Genomic DNA, 18,945 nt, shown 5'->3' on the forward strand with positions numbered 1-18,945 from the left:
CATTCCTTTATGTTAATGTTAATGTTAATGTTAATGTTATGGGTGTCTTGTATAGCGCTCGGCTACTCCAAGAAGTATCCCGGCGCTTTCTGACCCATAGCTGAAACAGAAAGGGAAAAATGAGAAGGAGAACAGACCCATCATTGACTATAGAGCCAAGTTTTCAAACCTTTTCTAAAGGCCAGCAGGTTCCAAGTACAACGGAGTGCCAGGGGGAGGGTGTTCCACAACTTGGGGGCGAGATGTTTGAAAGAGCGTCCCCCTACTCTAGCTTTCCTATTAGTAGGGACCGTTGCTAGACCAAGGGATTCTGATCTGAGGGATCTTGTCGGCTTGTAAAAGGTAAGGTGTTTCTGGATGTACTTAGCACCAACAGCATGGAGTGCCTTGTGCGCCAATGTAAGTGCCTTAAAAACAATCCGCTTCCTGACAGGAAGCCAGTGAAGGGAGAGTAACAAATCCGAGGCTCTAGCATGGCGGGGAAGGCCAAAAATGGCCCTCGCCACCGAGTTTTGGACCACCTGAAGTTTTTGCAATAGGTAGTCCGGAAGACCCAAATATAATACATTTGAGTAATCGAGCCTGGAACAAATTAAGGCCTAAACCGTCGTCTTCCTATGGACCAAAGGGAGCAAAGGGAGAAACTTGCGCAGCATTTTAAGAAGACCAAAACAAGTACCAGTTAAGCCTACGATCTGGGACTTCAGTGATAGACCATTGTCAATTTTGACCCCAAGGTTCTTAGCAACCAAGGAGGAGGATGAGGGAGGGAACATATTCACAGGCCACCAGTCCTGCCATGGCGGGTCAGCCTGACACCCGAAGAAAAGCACCTCCGATTTATCAGGGTTGCACTTGAGGCTGTTTCGCTGAAACCAGTCGAAAACAGCCCCAAGACACCCGTGGATGCTCTCTCCGTTGTACTTGGCACCCTTTCTACAGGTGAAGAGGAGCTGGGTGTCATCAGCGTATGATATGATCTGGGCCCCAAAAGACTCTGCCAGCACCGCCAAAGGGGTCATAAAGATGTTATAAAGGGTCGGGCTAAGCACCGACCCTTGAGTAACTCCGACCTCCAGAGGCGGCACTTCGGCAGAGTACGGGGGGCCCAGACCACCTGTCGACGACCCACTAGGTAAGATCTAAGCCAGCTCAACACCGTCCCTCTCAGACCGATCTCATATAGTCTGCTGAGGAGACCCTCATGAGGGACGGTGTCAAAGGCCGCCGACAGATCTAACAACACCAGCATAGCTCTTCCACCTGAGTCAAGTACTTCCTTGATGGCTTCATTTACCTCCAGAAGAGCAGTCTCTGTACTAAGATTGGACCGAAAGCCTGACTGGGTGGGATGAAGCAGGCCATGAGTTTCAAGAAAAGTGGAGAGCACAGAGTGGACATGCTTTTCCACAATCTTTGCAAGACCCGGTAAGAGAGAAATTGGCCTATAGTTTGCATGATTCTCAGGATCAAGGCCAGGCTTCTTAAGAAGTGGAACAACCATTGCCTGTTTCCAAGCCAGATGGACAGTGCCACTCGCCAACGATAGATTGAGAAATGGATTGATCAGTGGGTTCAGAATCTTCGCGGTTCTGGCCAAGAAGGTAGCAGGACAAGGGTCCAAAGGGGAGCCTGACTTGATCTTAAGAAGGAGATCGAGAGAGGTGGAAACAGACATAGCAGGAAACTCAGAGAGAACAGGACTGGACTCGATTGATAAAATTGGTGGGTTACTAGGGTTAGAAGCAGCACTAAGGCCAGAGGAGGGAAAGAAGTCTTGAATCCGTTTAATTTTTGCTGTAAAAAAGTTTGCCAGCGAGATGACCCAAGGCTCAGAAAACTCATGATGAACTGCGCTGGCCTTGGGGGAGACAAACTCCTTGACAATATTAAAAATTTCCCTACAAGAATTGGACGCCGACTCAAATCTTGCTGCAAAATAACTCTTTTTTGCAGCCAAAGTGTCTGCATGATAGATCTTAATAGAGGCCCTGTAGGCGGCCTTGGCTTCCGGATCATATTGCTTACGCCAAAGCCTCTCAGCTACCTTACAGTTGCGCCGGGATAGAGCAAAAGACTCCGAAAACCATGGCGCCGAACTCCGCTTAGTAGATGAGCGGGGCGTGGAAAGTGGAGCAAGTTCATCTAGCCGCTCAACCAGCCACTTCTGTAGCGTGTCAAGGTCGCTATCTAAGTCACCAGATAGAATGCAGGGATGTACCTGACAGGCCTGAGCCAAGCTTTCAGGAGTGACCCGATGGAATGCCCGACTGGGGTGCCTAAGATGGTTAGAGTTTACGCAGGGTGATTTGCTCGTTCCCTGAATGTGAAAACAGATCAGAAAATGGTCCGACAAAAGAACAGGGACAGGACAGGCCATGACAAGAGGAATGGTGGAAAATACTTGATCAAGGATGTGGCCCTTATCATGGGTCGAACCCGACAGATAGGGAATAAGACCCAGAGGGGCGGTGATGTCATTGATTTTAATTGCATCGCCGTCCTTCTCAGCGTCCATATGTATATTAAAATCCCCTAGCACTATGCAATGTTCTGTCTTGAGGCAAAGTGTCATAATTACAGTCTGTAACTCATCAAAGAAGGGACACCGCAGGCCAGGAGGTCTATATACCAAGAGCCCTGAAAAGGATTGATGGGGGGATAAAACAATGGAAAAAGCAAGGGACTCACAACCTGAAATGGACGTCGACGGCACGACCACACAGGTAGCAGATCTTTGAACCACTATTGTGACCCCTCCACCCCTACCTATAGATCTATCCTGTCTGTAAAGTACATAGTCAGGCAATATCCGGGTTAGAAGACTCACCTAACCAAGTTTCAGTGAGCATTAAACATAAGGGTTTTTCCGCCGTTAACAGCTCAGAGATGTCCAGAGCGTGTCTGCACAAGGAACGAGTATTGAGTAGCAGACACTTATAGTTGGTAGTGGGAATAGGGCTAAAAGCCCCGGGCACCGAAGAGATGTTTGGGTGCCATCCACAGCCGGGACAACGGCATTTACCTCTATACCGCCCAGGAAAGACCGGCTGACACATGGCTATACTTTTCCTATGAGACAACAGATCAGCTGCAGTGTATGTGAGCCTGGAGCCAGCACCTTCCGCCGCGCCGTCTGCTTCCGAGACGCGGACGAGTGCAGACGTGCAGGACTCTGGCACGACTCCGGCGCAGATCCGGCGCGTCCGCTGTACGCGTCCGCTGCGCGGAGTCATCTCTGTCCGTTTTTAAAGCGCTGCTAGAGCGCGTCACCAGCCCGGCCCACACCCAATATGGCCACCGAAACCGGAGAGCACGGCCCTCGGCGTCAATACTCAGCCGAGAGCCGGTCCGGAGGCGAAGGGAGGGGGGAGAATGAACACAGAGCACCAGGGAGCGCAAAGGAAGTCTCAGCACACTTATTAAAATCAAGTCTGCAAAACGCTATTACAGAGGTCTAAAAAATGCTATTAGCACAAAGTAAAGAGGGAGACCTCCCGGCTTCCGCCTCAGGAGGGAAAAGCAGCTATTATCAGAGTATCACTCGCTCTAACCTGACAATCCCTTTTAAAGCGCTGCTAGAGCGCGTCACCAGCCCGGCCCACACCCAATATGGCCGCCGAAACCGGAGAGCACAGCCCTCGGCGTCAATACTCAGCCGAGACTCGGTCCGGAGGCGAAGGGAGGGGGGAGAATGAACACAGAGCGCCAGGGAGCGCAAAGGAAGTTTCAGCACACTTATTAAAATCAAGTCTGCAAAATGCTATTACAGAGGTCTAAAAAATGCTATTAGCACAAAGTAAAGAGGGAGACCTCCCGGCTTCCGCCTCAGGAGGGAAAAGCAGCTATTATCAGAGTATCACTCGCTCTAACCTGACAATCCCTTTTAAAGCGCTGCTAGAGCGCGTCACCAGCCCGGCCCACACCCAATATGGCCGCCGAAACCGGAGAGCACAGCCCTTGGCGTCAATACTCAGCCGAGAGCCGGTCCGGAGGTGACGGGAGGGGGGAGAATGAACACAGAGCGCCAGGGAGCGCAAAGGAAGTCTCAGCACACTTATTAAAATCAAGTCTGCAAAACGCTATTACAGAGGTCTAAAAAATGCTATTAGCACAAAGTAAAGAGGGAGACCTCCCGGCTTCCGCCTCAGGAGGGAAAAGCAGCTATTATCAGAGTATCACTCGCTCTAACCTGACAATCCCTTTTAAAGCGCTGCCAGAACGCGTCACCAGCCCGGCCCACACCCAATATGGCCGCCGAAACCGGAGAGCACAGCCCTCGGCGTCAATACTCAGCCGAGAGCCGGTCCGGAGGCGAAGGGAGGGGGGAGAATGAACACAGAGCGCCATGGAGCACAAAGGAAGTCTCAGCACACTTATTAAAATCAAGTCTGCGAAACGCTAATACAGAGGTCTAAAAAATGCTATTAGCACAAAGTAAAGAGGGAGACCTCCCGGCTTCCGCCTCAGGAGGGAAAAGCAGCTATTATCAGAGTATCACTCGCTCTAACCTGACAATCCCTTTTAAAGCGCTGCTAGAGCGCGTCACCAGCCCGGCCCACACCCAATATGGCCGCCGAAACCGGAGAGCACAGCCCTCGGCGTCAATACTCAGCCGAGAGCCGGTCCGGAGGCGAAGGGAGGGGGCAGAATGAACATAGAGCGCCAGGGAGCGCAAAGGAAGTCTCAGCACACTTATTAAAATGAACTACACATTCATTCTGACAAACTTTTACACACTAACATAGAAATATAGTTCTTTCTTTGACCAGTAAAGGTAGTTCTAAAAAGAGCTGTTTTTTTTGTTTTGTATTTTTTTTTTGTTTTCTCAACAAATTGCAAGCGGAACAAAAGAATGAAAAAAGGAACAGCTAATGTCGAGGACAGCAATGATCCTGCATCCTGCGTTTCATCAAGTCTATAGACTGCTCCCCATAACACAAAAGTTTATCGCAATAAATGCATAGAATTTTAACTTTAGCAAAGTCAGAATCAATATGTGGGTGTGGACTGCTTGCTGAAAATGCTGCTGCCGCAGTTTATGTGGTTGGTACAGAAGCAGGTGGGTTCTCGTGCAACCTCCGTCCTGCACCTCAAGCAAAGTTCTTGGGGTGCAAGTTCTTTATGTGTCGCACCATATTTGCTGTGCCAAAGGAGTATTTTTTACATGGATTACCCCTTGAAAGAGTTGTTTCGCAAATTTTACAGGTTACTTTTGGAGCATTACCCTTTTTTTGACCTTCTGGAAAATTGAAAAACCTCCAAATTAGAGCTTCTTTCCTCTTCTTTGGACGTTCTTCAGGAATAAAATCTCCCTCTGAAGAACTGCTGAAAGATGACTCCATTGCTCTTATTATGGTGATCTTCCTTCTATTTGATAAGATTCTCAGAACAAATGCTTCTTCTTAGAAAGTCACAGTCGAATAATTATGATGGGACGAAACTTTTACCAGTCGCAATAGGAAAAGTTATGAACCAATCAAATCTCTCCTTTTAAAGTCACATGGCTTTGCGTACGCTTATGATGCGCTTGAGCAGCTCTTTCAATACGAGTATGCATGATGTTCTACCGTGATTTGTGTAATTCTTTTATAAAGTAATATATGATTATTACAAGTATTAACCGCATGCGTGCTAGCGGTTTTCCCGCTGCGCGCTGAAAATTTAAAAAACCCGCGTTACGTGACAAAGCCAACTCGTCATGCGCGCAGCGCAGGTAACGCCCATACATACATGTTTTAAACCAAGTAGAAACATTGCCCCCTTTCACATACAGAACGCTGTACATGATGTCACACCGAAGCGTTAATGCGACGCGTAACGTCAAAGCATATTCGTACCGTATGCGTGGGTACACGCTGAGTATGATAAGCAGTACAAACTATGGTGGGATCACCCTCTCAGTGACAAATCAGAGCTCAGGGCGTGCTAAGGATAATGATTAGAAGTGCTGACTCATTGCAGATCCGATTCTGGGCCTGCATCTGCGTACATTATAACACTGATGGAGCAAGGATTCGCATGTAAAGCGACTTGCTCACATTCAAGAACCTCACATAACTCATAACGTAACTAAACAATCTGTTTCGTCATTAATATTGCACTTTCACACAACACGCGGGTGTCCCAGAGATGCTTGCCTATGTGTCTATTAATCTTAATGAAGCTTGCATACTACAGAATCGCTGCTTTGCAGAAATCCAGTCTGCACATGCCTCGGTCATACCCATGTGATGTGACGCACTCGTAGTTCTGGAGGGATTTTTCGCACATGCGCATTACTGCTAAAATGGCCACTTTGTCTTTAACATGCTCTCTGCTTGCTATTGCCGCTTTAGCACAACTGTCTTTCCTGCTATAACCTCTAACGCTATAGATATTATAAAGTAAGGGTTGCAGTGTAGCTGATTATGGTATACAGTGTATTCAATTTTTCTGTTTCTAATTTGTTTTCGCTTACTTTTCATGTACCGCGTATCTGTGGGCCTGGGAGTGGGGAGCCACTCCATCTTGAAGCCCATGACTCCCTGATCACGTGATGAGGGAAAAGTCAAACTGCGCAGAAGCAAACTCAAGCCAGCTGGCTTCTGAAGCTGAGATGTGCCTGGGAACTTCACCCTTGCACCAGGAGAAGATTTCGGCTGTACCTAGAAATTATACAAATGTACATATTTTATGTTTGTTCCATTGTATTACACCTTTCCCATGCCATGGGAACTGGAATGTAAGGGGTGGGTACGAAAAATAAATATTAATTATGGGAACACCAAATTTTAGGTGGTGACAATGACCTAACCACCTCTCTTGTCCAATCCAAAGTTGGGGATCCTGTCATTGCAACATTTGTGGGTGGTCCACTGACCCGAGAAGAATATAACTAGTCTAGGTTTAGATAAGTAATTTGTCCGACTTATCCGAGTAGCTGACCTGTCACCGACCCTACGAACTCTATAGGCGATTGATGCAGAGAGCTGCGGAGCACTCTGTCCGTAATTTCCACAAACTCCAAGGGGTGGAATAGTCTTAAGTGCTGGCGAAGCACTTTACTGGGAGATTCGAAAACCCAATTGGGGTTACTGGCGGATTCCGTGCAGAGAGGGAGTAGCGCAGGCGTTGCATCCGAAGCTGCAGGTGTTGGTCGTGCCCTTTTGGTGAGCCCAGTCCTGATCCAAATCCTGAGGGGTATCCTGTCCTGACTGTCCATGAGCTGTACCTGCTCGCCTACTGGCATCCTAAGTCCTTGAGGGTCCTTGTCCTCGCCTTTTCCCAACTGACCCGTGGCCAGGGTTAGTCCTTATTCCCGTCCTAGGTAAATATAAGTGTGGGTGTTCATCTATCTATACTCTTTCCTCTCCTCCTTTTAATAAAGCAATCCTTGCCGATGTTATTTTTCCTGTCTTTACCAAAAGATTTTATATGCAAACTGTTTTTAGTTATGTTCCATTTTCCCCTTTTCCTGTAGGATATTATTGAATTGTCTGCTTATTCAGCGTGTTCCATTTTTACCTTCCCTTAGTATCTAAGCCTTAATGAGTAAGATAAGAGATGAGAGAGGATTTTTCTCAGGGGAAAACCCAATAAACCCTTGTAGGCTTGGGCAGTTTTATGGTTCAGAACATAAGGTGCTACAAGGGACTTATTTAAAAAAATATTCTCTTAATCAATGAGTGGTGCCACAATTTCTCACTCTTAAGTATCCAGAGGATATCAGATTTGCTTTAAACATAGCATAAATGCATGGAAGGTGAAGATAAAAAAGGGCAAAAGAAGGGATATTTGTTTTGAATCAAATCTTTACTTTGTAAAAATGACAAGGGATGTGAAAACACAAATTAATTAAAGCAAGAAAAGTCATGAACAAAGAAAGACAATGTTTTTTCTATGGTTCATAACATTGAGTATCAGCTCCAGTTAGTTCAAACAAACAACCCAAATTAAACATTAACAAGTGGTTGTAGGTTGGCGTCAAATGACAGCATTAGAGGAGATGATAGCAGGATGTCGACGTTTCGGTCTTTGTTGTATCAATCAATAAGACCATCATCAGGACGATGTTTGATTTCAATGCTGTAAACAACTCCCTTATGGTGTTTAAAGGGGACCGTGTCAGATGAACGAATGGTCAATGGAGAGGTCTCAAACTGGAAGTATGTGACCCAACGTTAATCGGAGTTCAATCGCGCTGGCTAATTAGTCCAGACGGAGCGATGTTCTTGTTTTGTGTAGATCGCGAGCGGAACGGGAAAATGTCTTCAAAACTACCGAGACGAACCTGTGAAGACATTTTCCCGTTCCCTAAGGGCAGGTCTGCCTGTCACATGACATAGGTGTGCATGCACACATGTGCATGCACACCGGAATCGGTATTTTACCATGGATTTGTATTCCATGGTAAAATACCGATTCTGTAAGCCATGTGCAGAAGGTACATTGCCTACCTACATTGCATTTTCGGTAATTTTACCGAATCGGTAAATATTACCGAATCGGTAATTATTTTACCGATTCGGTACTTATTACCGAATCGGTAAATTTACCGATTCGGTAATGATACCGATTCGGTAAAATTACCGAAAATGTGCCCCTACATCTCAATAGCACTTTACCGATCGGAAACGGCCGAAAATCGGTATTTTCGGCCGATTCCGATCGGTAAAGGGCTACCTACATCTGGCCCATAGTATCAAGAACGGTGATAAAATAATCGCTGTTTCAGCAACAGGAAACTGCCGCTAAAGCGGCGATAATGGGCTTGATAATATGCCCTTCTGAATTCCCATAGTAGCCAAGGTTAACACCAGAACCTGGACTGCAATGGGAATGCACAACAGCATATTATCAAGCCCATTATCGCCGCTTTAGCGGCAGTTTCCTGCCACTGAAACAGCGATAATTGTATTGCCGTTCTTGATAATATGCCCCGTAATGCTTCAGCTCATTTACTCACATCTACATAATTCGAAACTCTAATTTTCTTTTTTCTTTTGCAGATTACCAATCGGACACCTTTTGGAATCCATTTCACAATTTGTTTATAACATTGTTTAAGTTATTTTTCCATTTCTAATATACTTATAATTGAGTTTCGTTTATATTTATTGTTTAACAAAAGGTAATTAAAAAAACCTTTTATTTTGTGGGGGTGGGGTATGACGGCCCACAATAAAAATAATGTTGAAATACTATAGTAAGATATTCAAGACTACTTAGTTCTAACTAACAGATATAATAAAAACAACGGTGAGAACTACAAAAATGGTGATGGATGGAGTTCGTAATCAACGTTTGGCGCCTCGGCACTACCTTTCAAATAAATATATAAAAAATATGACTATTAATACTGTACAAAAGTACAGCAGCGGATGACACACACGAACCAGGAAAAGAAAGCAACATATTTACTAACTGATACAAAGAAAGGTTTGCTTGTTGAACTTGAAGAAAAAGAAAACGTGGGCTTCCGAACGACACTGATCATGCGAAGAGAGTACAACTGCTACACCCCAAAAAAAGGAAAGCTTTACATACTATCATAGAAATGAAAGAGCATTTTATCAACAAAAGGCGATACATTATCGCCGCTTTTATCGACAGGAAACTGCTGATAAAGCGGCGATAATAGGCTTGATAATAGGCCCTTGCAACTTCCCATAGCAGCCCAGGTTCTGGTATTAACCTGGGCACCTATGGTTATTCACAAGGGCATATTATCTAGCCCATTATCGGCGCTTTATCGGCAGTTTCCTGCCAAGAAAAGCGACGATAATGTATCGCCTTTTGTGGATAATATGACTCATTGCTCTTTTTTTGACCAATAAACTTAGGTGCATATTATCAAGGACCGGTGTTAAAATTATCGCCGTTTTATTTGCAGGAAACTGCAGATAAAACAGCGATAATGAGCTTCATAATACGGCCTTGTTATTTCCCATAGAAGCCCATGTTAACACCAGAGCATAGGCTTCTATGGGAATTTACAAGGACGTATTATCAAGCCCATCCTCCCAACGTTAATAAAAAACTCCAGACAATGCAGGTACCCGGAGCTGGAATCTCATTTTACATATCACTGCCCCAGAAATGTGGCGTTCCCCGCGACGTGTACAGGGAGAGAGAGAGAGAGCTCAAAAAGACCGGTGTTACAAATATCGCCGTTTTATTGGCAAGAAACTGCCGATAAAATGGCGATAGTGACCATGATAATACGGCCTTGTTATTTCCCATAGAAGCCCATGTTAACACCAGAACATAGCCTTCTATGCCAATTAACAAGGACGTAATATCAAGCCCAACCTCCCAACATTAATAAAAAACCATAGGCCCTTGTAAATTCCCATAGCAGCCCAAGTTCTGATGTTAACCTAGGCTGCTATGGTTATTCACAAGGGCATATTATCAAGCCCATTATCGCCGCTTTATCGGCAGTTTCCTGCCAATAAAAGCGACGATAATGTATCGCCTTTTGTTGATAATATGACCCATTGCTCTTTTTTTTGACCAGTAAACTTAGGTGCATATTATCAAGGACCGGTGTTAAAATTATCGCTGTTTTATTGGCAGGAAACTGCCGATAAAACAGCGATAATGTGCTTCATAATACGGCCTTGTTATTTCCCATAGAAGCCCATGTTAACACCAGAACATAGGCTTCTATGGGAATTTACAAGGACGTATTATCAAGCCCACCCTTCCAACATTAATAAAAAACTCCAGACAATGCAGGTACCCAGAGCTGGAAGGTCATTTTAAATATCAGTGCCCCAGAAATGTGGCGTTTCCCGCAACATGTACGGGGAGAGAGAGAGAGCTCAAAACATATTTTTTTATAATAAAAGACCCGAGGGGTGCCACTCACGGAGACTACGGGGAGTAGGACCGTACCCCCCCGCATACTTCAAAATAAAACCAGAGGAGTGCCGTTGACCAGTGCTTGGGGCACCTTACATGCCCCTATTATGCCCCCCAGGTACCTAATGAAGAAAACGGACTTCTACTTTTTTTTGAACTTTTCCTACGCGTACAGGTACTGCATGAGTACCCCGCCATTTCTTATTTAAAAATAAAATAAAAATTGAGCCTAAAGTTCCATGTGCTACCCCCTGACCAAGACTATAGCCTCAGAATCTTTCCACCCTGCCCTGTTTCCTTATTTCTCAACTTTGTTTTACTGTTTTCTTGTGACTCTCCTCTCCCGACAAACAACATGGCGGCCAACACTTCCTGGTTTGGAGTATTGACAGCCAATCAGCATGCAGCTCCTGCTCGTAATTGTACGTATTTCCATAAACGTACGCCGCGATTTTTCTTTAAAAAACTAAAATAAAAAAATAGAGCCTAAACATCCATGTACGACCTCCTAAGCAAGCCTAGAGGGTCGGAATGTCTCTAGCCTACCCCCTTCCCTTATTTCTCAACTTTGTTTTACTGTTTTCTTGTGACTCGGTTCTAGCGAGGCACAAGATGGCCGCCAACACTTCCTGGTTTCGAGTGTTGACAGACAGTTCACAGCCAATCAGCATGCAGCTCGTGCTCGTAGTTGAACAGATTTCAGTACGAGTACTGAACTCCGTCTCTAGATATCGCTATGAATTTACTTGCAATTTTCTCAGAAACTACTGAACGGATTTACACCATTTAACAAAAAGCACAATCTGCGAACAGAACTCTACCTCTCTGCCAAATGTTGTGTAATTCCGTTCAGCCATTCGGGCTGTAGCTCTGGCTAAAGGTCCCTATGGAAAATTGCATGGGGAAAACACGTTTTGGGACCCCCCTTTTTTTCTCGCCCCCCGCTTGTCAAATCACCCCCAAACATTCAGGGAAGGAGCAGAACCAAGCAGGCCATTTTCCTTGAGAAATTCGCGAAGATTCGTCCACCGGCACCAAAGTTATTCCAAATAGAATGTTGTGGATTTCCCTATGGAAACTAGATCCTAACTATAACTACCTACTGGCGACCGCCAGTAGGTAATATATATGTATATATATATATATATATATATATATATATATATATATATATATATATATATGGAAGAAAAGGTTGCCACCTAGGTGGGAATGCACTTACAGGTAGGAATTAATGCCAGCGCAAGGGCGCGAGCTGCGAACAGAGTCCCTTTCCTGCCAGACGCGTTTCGGGCCAACGCCCTCTTCAGTGGCAGCACATGTGACATGACGGCAGCTGCAGGCACCAGTAAATCAGTGATGTCATTTGAGATGTCATCAGTGATGTCATCAGTGATGTCACTGACCATGTCATGAATGATGTAATATGTGACATGATCAGCAGTGGATTGCTGGTGCGCGATATATAGTTAGTGCAACTAACTATATATGCGAATTTCAATGGTTTTGTGTGAGTAAAATAAGGTTTTGTAAATGCTAATTCCTAACTATATATGGTCTATAACCTATGGTTTTTTCAGTGAATTTTCAAGGTTTTGTAAATGCTAATTCTTAACTATATATGGCCTATAACCTATGGTTTTTTCAGTGAATTTCAATGGTTTTTTAATAGCAAATATCAAAAGCTGTAAAATGTATTCTTCTTTTAAAGGAAAAATATATTTTATATGTATTTAATATAATTTTTATATGTATATAAATCTTTTGAGGGAACGAATTTATCAACTATCATGCTGAAGAAGAGTGTGGGGAAAAAAAAACAAAGAGGAGGACTAAGAGGAAAGAACAACCAGTTCAAAAATACAATTGCTTTAAAGCATGAAGCATGAAGCTTTTCCACACATTTACATTTAAATAACCCATATTAGAACATACAAAATATCTACAGAGGAGACAGTGCACATTGAATTTTAGACTCTTCATTGGTACCTACATGTTGGTACTTACATCACCCACACAACACAACAGCTCTATTCGGAGCTACCCTACCTCAAAGCACTCTAAAATATTATTTTACTATTTCCCTTGGTTTTCCCCTTGTTACGCTTTCCGGAACGCTACCCGGTGCGCGGACCGGGCGCTAACCGTGCGAAAATTTGAAAAAAAAGGTTTTTTTTTTTACATATATGGGCCTCCTCAGCCACCCTCAGAAAACCTAGGGGGTCAGGATATGTCTCCCGTGCCCCCTTATACCCATTCCCAACATTGTTTATCCTCCATCTTGTGACTAAATTCGTCCGAAACACAAGATGGCGGACTCCCATTACGCTACCGGTGAGCTACCCGGTTCGCGTACCGGGTAGCGCTTCCACCGCAAAAAATCGAAAAAATGTTTGGGTTTTTTTTGCCCCGCGGGGCCCTTTAATAGCCCCCACATCAATCCTAGGGGGTCAGGAGGGGTCTACCTTGCCCCCTTTCATTCATTTCCCCCTTCGCTTATTTCCACCTCTTGTCTCTCGATCCTACCGAGAGACAAGATGGCGGCCGCTCCGGACTGTTTAGAATGTTGACAGTCACCAGAGAGCCAATCCGCTTCTCCTCGCGAAGTTCCGTTACGCGTCTGGTACGCGAACCGGGGCGCTAACCAGGACGCTGTCACAGATATATATATTTTCTTGAACGTTAATTTCTCAAAATCCACTGGAGCACATATCTTGAGACCTAGCAAAGGCACATCGGGCATACAGTCTCTACAATTTTGCCAAGTTTCATAGAAATCCATTCAGCCATAGGAGCTAAAAGTGAGTCCAACCGCCCTATGGAAAACTCAATGTTAAAAACACGTTTTGGGACCCCCCTTTTTTCTCAGCCTCCGCTTGACGAAACCCCCCCAAACTTTCAGGGGACGCTCAGAAACAAAATGTCAGCCAATTCCGTCCATCAACGCCAAAGTTATTCAACATAGAATTTTCAGAAATCCCTATTCAAAAAAATCCTAACTATATATACCTACTGGCAACCGCCAGTAGGTAATATATATATATATATATATATGTGTGTGTGTGTGTGTGTGGGTGTGTGTGTGTGTGTGTGTGGGTGTGTGTGTGTGTGTGTGTGTGTCATGGCGCTGTTGTTATAAATGCAGTTTATGAGGGAAACACACCTCCATGGAAGACCTAAGTATACAAAAATGGCAGAGTTGCATTTAAAATTAAATTGTCCACCCATACTGTCTATTGAAGTGCGACAGCGGAAACATCGCTGGCCAGTCAATTAGATGAAAATAAGAAAGACAGGAAGATGTGCTTCATCTGTCTTGAACTGATTATGGGTAGCTGGAATTTTGTAGCCACATCGAGAAGGAAGGGAAGTCCCAGGAGTACTCTGCATAAATACCAGTCCAACGTGGTCTAAGTCGGAACCGGTGTGTGTTACGGTAACATTGTATGGCTGTGTTTGACGCAAGTCGATGTGGCCCAGTCGTGTGGTCATGTGATCCAGCGAGAATTACAGTAAGTGTAGTCCCACACATCTTTACACCATTGGGTATGCAGGAAGATAAACAGCGTAGCCCCGTTGTGATTGCATAGTCACTTGATCTAACATGAATCATAAAAAGTGTAATCCCATGTGTCTTTTCACTGTCAGATGTGCAGGAGGCTAAACACTGTGGCCTCATTCTGAATGTGTTGTCACATGATATAACATATTCATGGGAGATGTAGTCCCATGGAGGGTTCATATGCCATATGTGAGACTAAACCCAGTATTGTCTCCATGGGGGGCAGAAATAGCAGAGTAATGTAGGTGGGATAGAGGCACCCCCAGGTGGCTGTAGATGATTATATGTGCTGTAGCCGGCTTGGAGGCACCCCCTATTGGCTGTAGATGATTAAATGTGCCCGGGTGGTAGCTGTCGATCTAGCTGACTGGATAGCTGTGACATAAGTGTTATATATATTGATTTTATTGATGATTACATCAGTATAGGCACTTTAATTGCCTGGCAAGGGGTATGGAGTAAAATCTGAACTAGATTGACCCAGGACATCATAACTGATTGCCTGGGTCTTGAACAAGGCATCAAAATCCCATGGCTGGCATATGTCAATAAACTCCTAAAAGAGGTTGATAAGGACTTTGCTATTCATGACCCTGCAAAAATCCTATATTATAGTAAGAAGGGACTGAACACGGGGCTTGTTGGGGCCAGGGAACTCAGGAGGGATACTAGGGGGAACGGAAAATCAACAATTAAGGAAAACAATGAGGGACACAAGAGAAAGGTATACAATGATATCTGGTCTGGGTAGTAAACCTGCGTCATAGATTTTATTTTGCAAAACTTATATTGGGTATTCTCCACTTTTTAGTAGCCTTCCCTAACATGGGCAAATGGAAACAAAAACAACCACTTTGCCCATGTGACGGAAAGTCAAAACAGTCAACTCTACATTATACTTGTTTTTGCAACTTTGATAAGGATATAAGGAAAAATATTTCACGTCCCCTCTTCCATAGCGAAAACTTATATTTTTATAAAGCTGCCTATAATTTTATTTTTAGCTTGGAAAATGAGGGTGTATGTTATGGTTCACTGACATAATATCAACCCCCGAAATATCCTCATACACAAATATCCAGTTTTTAATATTGATGTCAACAAAATCAACATCCTTATATATAATATTGTAAGTACAAAAATATCGGAAAAAAAATCCATGTAAAAAATACAGTGGTCCATAATATCGATTTTAATATAACTTCTCTTGAATTTTTTTAGAAAAACAGTAAAAGATAAATAAGAGTCACTGCTTACATACAACGGCGGGATGGAGATATACGATCTCTTTCAAACCGTGCCTAACACAGGTGAAGACGATGACTATGAGGCAGCGGTCGCCGCACTCAACAGGCACTTCGACCCTCAACTTCATCTGGACTTCGAGCAGTTCAAGTTTAGACAGGCGTCAAAGTTGGACACGGAGTCCGTGGACATGTTTTACACACGGTTGCGCAGGCTAGCCAGCACGTGCGCCTTCCTGGACCAAAGGGAAGAGATACGTGGCCAAGTCATCCAGGGGTGCCGCTCTACTCTGTTGTGAAAGATTATACTTTGGCAACCGGGGATCTCTCTGGATGAGATCCTCATCCTGGCCAGGTCTCACAAACTGTCTGATGTCCAGGCTGGTGAGATGGAGACTGCTCTGCGCAAGTCTGCCGCAGTGACACACGCCCCACGATATGCGCCCGTCAAAGAAGAACGAGTTGAGGTGATACAATGGTGCCCTACCATGGCTCGCCAGGCACCAAGGACAACAACTGGTGGGGCTTGTGGCAACTACGGAGAGGATCACCTGACAACAGCAGTGTGTGGGGCAAGGGGGAAGACGTGCTCTCACTGCAGGAAGATGAATCACTTTGCAAGGGTGTGTCAAAGTAGCCGGTTCCAGCAAGCCCCTCAAAGATCACAAGGTATGTCACAACGCCTGGGCCAAGTCTCACTCAAAGACCCGCCAGCGTGAGAGGACGACCAGCCACGGGAGCACTGCCTTCTCCTAGAAGACAATGACGATGAAATGTTCATTGGGTCTTTTGACAGCAGGTCCGATAATCACTGAAGGCCGCCACCAATGTGCTCTGTCCTAGTTGAAGGGTCTCCTGTCCGGGCGCTCATCGACATGGGCGTGTCAGTCAACATTTTGGATTCAGAGCAGTATGACCGTCTGAGGGAGAAAAGGCATGCTACTCAGCTGCCACACGGCGGAAGATATAGGCCTGGTCTTCTTTGCGAACCAAGTCGCCAATCCCATGCCGTAACCTTCCTGAGGGAGTTCCCAGCGCTAATCACTGGACTCAGCAAGCCAAAAGGGAAACGGTTCAAGCTCCACATAGACACCACAGTGAGGCCAACCGCCCTGAGGCACAGGAGAATGCCATTCAATCTTCGTCTGCAAGTGGAAGAAGAGCTGAAAAAGCAGGAAGACCTTGATGTCATCGAGAACGTGTCCGGCCCAACCCCATGGGTGTCCCCGCTGATCGTGGCTCCCAAGCCAAAGCAGCCCAGAGTCATCCGGCTCTGCATGGACATGAGTCTCCTGAACCTGGCGGTCAAGAGGGAAAGCCACCTTATGTCCACAATGGACAGTATCTTGGCGGATCTGAATGGAGCCAAATGGTTTTCAAAGCTGGACCTAATCATGGGGTACCACTAGTTGGAGCTCGAACCCAAGAGCAGGTATATCACCACGTTCTCAACTCACATCGGCCTCAGGAGGTACAATCGACTGAGTTTAGGGGTGTCCTCTGCACTCGAGTTCTTCCAGAAAGCCATAGGGGAAGCAATGTCAGGCTTGCAGGGTGTTATCAACCTGAGCGAAGACATACTGTTGTTCTCTAACACCTTGGAAGAACACCGCACTCACCTCTGGGCCATCCTTCAATGGCTCAAAGATCACAGAGCAAAGTGTTCTTTCTACCAGGAATCAGTTGACTTCTTCTGGTACGTCTTCACCAGGGAAGGACTGCAAGTGGACCCTAAGAAGGCCATGGCCATATGAGCAGCTGGCACCCCAAAGACCCCCACAGAGGTTCGCAGTTTCCTCTGCTCGGCCACATACTGTGGCAGATTCATCCTGAATCTGGCCTCACTGTCAGAACCACTTTGCACTCTCACCCGCAGTGACCATAAGTGGGAATGGACCATAGCTGCTAACACTGTGTTCAACAACATCATAGATAAGACGGTGATGGCCTACTTCCCCGCAAGAATTATGCATCGAGCTGGTCATCGAGGCCAGCCAAGTAGGCCTTGGAGCAGTCCTCCTTCAGGAGCATAGTCACGAGACCTGGAGGCCAGTGGCGTACGCCAGCAGGGCACTATCGGACACTGAGAAAAGGTACTCCCAAATCAAAAGAGAGGCGCTGGCAATAAAAGGGGCATGCCAGCATTTTCACCTGTACTTGTACTGAAAAGATTTTCAAGTGATATCGACCACAAGCCACTGCTCCTGCTATTTGCTGGGTCATCGAGACTGGCCCCTCCAAGAACAGAGAGATGGGCCATGCAGCTATAAGCATACAATTTCAAATTTGTCTTCCGTCCTTGTGCACACAATCCGGCGGACTACCTCTCAAGACACCCTGAGTCCCTGGTCCCTCAAAGTCCACGGGTGGATGTAGCATACTCTGAAGAGCTGTGAAAATAATCTCTCAGGTGGCATGCCCCACCACCGTGATACTAGAGGAGATCGGCCAAGTGACGGTGGAAGACGAAACACTAATTGGAGTGAACTCCACCCTGCTGAGCAATGGATGGGCACACTTCCTGGATGGGGGTCAGGCCCTCCAAGCCAAAGATAGCCATGCTTGGCAAGAGGTGTGGCAAATTCACCATGAACCAAGTATGGGGGAACAGGGTGTTGTTCTGAGGGGACACGTCATCATAATCCCGAAGAGCCAGCAACTTCGGATCCTCTAGCTAGCACCCGTCTGCCTCTAAGGAATGGCGAAGACAAAGGCCAGACTTCAGAACAAGTTGTGGCTCCCAGCCATGGATGCCATGGTGGAGGACATGGTGAGCCAATGTCACGCTTGCACAATCATTGTGGGGGATCTGGCGAAGGTGCCGATAACCATGGAAGACCAAAGCGAACTCCCATAGGCCAAGGTCAGCATCAAATTTGGAAGCTTTCAGGATGGTCGCACCATGCTAGTGCTGGTTGACTCCTTCTCAAAATTCCCCATTGTGGAGGTGGTGATTTCAACAGTGTTGGTACATGTATGAAGAGTCCTTGAGAAGATCTTCGCACTCATGGGGTTACCCGATGAAATCCGTTTAGACAATGGACCTCCGTTCCAGGGCCGGGAGTTCCAGGAATACATGGAGAAGAAGGTGATTTGCCACAGGAAGATCATCTCCCAGGGAGGTGGTGGTCCCTGGGGCCTGGGAGGGCTGTGAGGCCCCTCAATTGCAAACTATGTAGTTCTGAGGAGGTGGTGGTCCTCGAGGCATGGGAGGTATGCAAGAATCCCCATTTCTTTTGAATTAGCTCCCAGGAGATGGCAGTCTACTTGTAATGGGGTCCCCAAGACCCC

This window comes from Lissotriton vulgaris, chromosome 7, assembly GCF_964263255.1.
Source record: "Lissotriton vulgaris chromosome 7, aLisVul1.2, whole genome shotgun sequence".
Lineage (NCBI taxonomy): Eukaryota > Metazoa > Chordata > Amphibia > Caudata > Salamandridae > Lissotriton > Lissotriton vulgaris.